Source organism: Nipponia nippon, unplaced genomic scaffold (assembly GCF_047370975.1).
Source record: "Nipponia nippon isolate SJK-2023a ecotype South Korea unplaced genomic scaffold, ASM4737097v1 scaffold_14, whole genome shotgun sequence".
Taxonomy (NCBI): domain Eukaryota; kingdom Metazoa; phylum Chordata; class Aves; order Pelecaniformes; family Threskiornithidae; genus Nipponia; species Nipponia nippon.
Genome location: NW_028262330.1, coordinates 1447690 through 1451251, shown reverse-complemented (window position 1 = coordinate 1451251; position 3562 = coordinate 1447690).

The following is a 3562-nucleotide window of genomic DNA, read 5'->3' as shown; positions in this document are numbered from 1 at the left end:
CGCCGCGCCCGGCACCGCCCCCGCGCCAGCACCGGGGCTGCGCCACGGAGGGGCGGGGCAGGCCCGGCCCCGCCCCTGCCCCGCCCCGCCCCGGTATGGCACGGCTCGGCTCGGCACGGCTCGGCGATGCCGCGGGGCTGGGGGGCAAGGCGCTGCCCCCAGTGCCACCCGCCCGCCACCCGCGGTGTCACCCAGCTGCCTCCAGTACCGCCCAGCGCCCCCATTGCCATCCTCTGCTCCCCCCGTCACACACCCCAGGGACCCCCGCCCCGTCCCCGCATGGGCCACCCCCCTCCCGCCCTCGCCCCCAGCCCCGCCAGCGGCAACCCCAGCGCAGGGCCAGCTCGGGCCAGCTCAGGGCACGGCCCCTCTGTCCCTGTGCCCCCGGCCGCCGGGGGTCCCCTGGGAGAAGGCCGAGCCCCCCGCTTTTCCCAACGGGCCGCCTGGCGCAGGGGGAAGGAGCGGGAGCCGCCGCTGGCAGGGGCGGAGCCCCCCGGCAGCGCCCCAGGGCTGCACGGTCCTGAGCAAAGCCCCCCCAGCGCCCATCTCCATCGGCTCCATCCTGCCTTCCCGGCTCCGCTCCGCACCGGCAGCGGCTGCATGTTGCCGGGAGCAGCCGCTGTCGGCTGCCTGTGCGCCCCAACGCACCCCCAGACAGATTGCCCCAGTTCCCCAGCATTAAGCTACTGGGAAGCACTGGACACCTTTGCATCTTCCCCGTGGGGATGAAGGTGAAGGATGGACCCTTCGACCGCTCGCTTAAAAACCCAGGTGATTAATTAGTGCTGCGGTGCAAGTTAGTGGAGCATCACATGATTTTGATTTGAGTTGATAACACGAGTGCTATAAATATCAAACGGGAGATGTGCAGAGAGGCAGATCAGCCGCCCCGATGTCCTCGGCTACTCAGCGGTGACAAGCGAAGGCCGTCCCTGGGGCTCCCCGCTTCGTGCCCTCCCTGCAGGGGGACCGATGCGTCTCCCTCCCCGTTTGCTTCCTACCCGCACAGCCCCAAGGGCGGCTGAGAAAAGCCAAGCCAAAGAGCAGCCACCGCCATGGCGAGCCCACGGGCAGCTTTGTACCCTTTTCGTCAGCCTGTTGCCGTCACACCGGGACCTGCGGCCCTGGCAGCGACACCGTGTCCGCACCGCTGGATGTCACACCCGGGCTGGGTGCCAACGGCAGCATTGGCCGAGGAGGAGCCAAGGGCGACATCAACGCTGGGAGCTCCGGCTCTCGGTGCTGGTGCCCGGCCGGGAGCCCCGAGACCCCAGGGGCCAATCCCTGCTCGCCCCAACGCACGTTTTGGGGAGCCTGCTCTGCAGATGGAGCATTTAAAAATCTAGCACAGCCCAGCATTGCTGAGCTGCCGGCACGGCCCTGCTCTCCTGCCTCGCTCCAGCCAGCAACGGCAGCAAGAAATGCGAGCCTGGGAGAGGGAGCCAGCACATTTCATTACCGGCACACAACAGACTGCAGGGTTTTAGTGCAGATAATAATTCAAAGTTATCCCCGTGCAGATCCATAACCCAGCAGTCATTACACGCAGAGCTGCTGCGTGCATGCACGGCTTGTGTTTTTTTTTTTTCTCGGCGATTACTGCAGCAGAGGATTTTGTAGGACAGTGCCGCAGTGGAGCGCGGGAGCGCAGGCAGGCGGTGGGTGACGATATGGCTTCGAGGGCAGGTTCCCTCCCAAGCCCGCCCGGCCGCATCCGCGCCGGGCCCCAGCACACGTAAAGCCAGGACAAACCCCAGCGGGGCTGCGGGGAGGGGGAGTCCAATGCACAGAGAAAAAGCAACGTTTAACCCCCAAACGCGCCTGCTGCTGGGCAAGACGCAAGTCTGAAGCGCCCGTGGTGCACGGCCATGGGATTTGGTGCGTGTGTTTGGCAGGGAAAGGGGACCCTGCTCCTGCCTCCTTGTGCCGAGAGGGAAACTGAGGCACGGGAGGGTGCAGCGGTTTGCTTGAAGGTTAAACAGGAGAGCGAGCAGCTCTCCCATGGCAGCAAATGTTTGCCCATATACCCAGTATTCCCAGTGCACTCCCAGCTCCTCCCGCAGTCAGTGGCACATGCCACAGAGCCAACACCCCCCCCCCGGGCTAGCCCTGGCCCCAGGCTGGCTCTGGCCCCAGCCTCCCCCCTCCTTTGGCCCTTCTCCCTCCCCAGACAGTGCCCCAGCTCTCCCCACCCAGCCCCAGCGAGAGGCTGCCTCCGCCCCGCAGCGTGGCAATGGCCGGCGAGGGGACGGGCCCCTCCTTGGTGGGTGCTGAGCCCCAGCGAGGGCTGCCGCATCGTTATCCCTCCCCAGGCTGGATCCCGGAGCAGCTCCTGGTTGGGAAGGTGGGGTGAGGTGCTGGGAGCCCACACCCTGCTCGGAGGGGTGACCCCACACCGGGGAGGATGGATGAGCACCTCGGGCAGGATCAGGCCAGGGAGGGTCAACGGCGAATCATGCCCTCGCTGCAGATCCTGCCCCTAAAAGGGGCTTTTCCACCAGCTGGTTGCCGCACTGGGAAAAGCGGAGAAGTGTTTGCAACAGTCTCGCGGCTCCGCAGCCAGGCTGGGCAGAGAGTTTCATTTCCAAGGACTCGCCTGCCCTTCCAAATGTCACAAACGCTGTGTTTTATCACGGCCTCGGACGCCCGTTGCCTGCATGAGCCCTGCCGGTTTGCGAGCAAGGGCTCATAAGTGGCGTTTCCGTGGGTTTTCCAGGCAGGCACCACCCGAGGCCGGCTGCTGGCAGCTTTGCTAACTCAGCGAGAAGCCGGGCTGTGCACACACGCGGGGGCTTCTGCCAAGCGGGAGGCCCCGAGCGCTCTCCGGGGCTCCGTGTAAAGGGGCTGTGCAGGAGGCAGGCGGGTTCGGGGCCCGGCTTCTCCTGGGGTTGTTCCTCTCGCACCTCCACCCGCCTTAGGGCTGGTTTTGCCCCAGGAGGATGAAGCTGCCAAAATCTCAGCTGGGCAAGCGGGACCCTCCGTACCCATGGCTGCACCCCGGTGAGCGGCGTCCCCCCGAACACCCCAGGCTGACACCCAGCCCGGGGGAACCAGGCGCTGGCACCGCTTCTCGGCTGCACCGGGCGGCCGAGCCGGGCTGGGGGAGCACCGTGCGCTGCTGCCGAACCGCGGGACCACCGGGACCCTGCAGAAGTCCCAGGCGGGCCCCCGCACCCCGGCTGCCGCGGGACAACCGCCCGCAGACGCCGCTTCGACGGCCCCGTCCCTGCGCCTCTCCAGCCCCTCGGCCGGCTCCTCGCCGCCGCCCCAGCCCAACCTCCAAGGGCTCTCTTCAGCCCCATCTATTTTCACGCCATCCACTCGCGAAGCCCCCGGTTCGTTCCTTCGGATCTTAAACGCCGCTTCTCCTTTTTCAATCAAAGGCTTCCAGGCGTGCACCGCACCGGTCCCGCTCGGTCCCCGCACCCGGCGGGCGGGGGGGGGTCGCTCGCCCCTGGGCCGCGGCTGAAGCTCACCGGGATTTTAAACCGTATATTGCAACAGGGCCCGACCCCCCCGCGCCGGGAGCTCCGCCTGCGCCGCTCCTGCCCAGGCCTTCCCG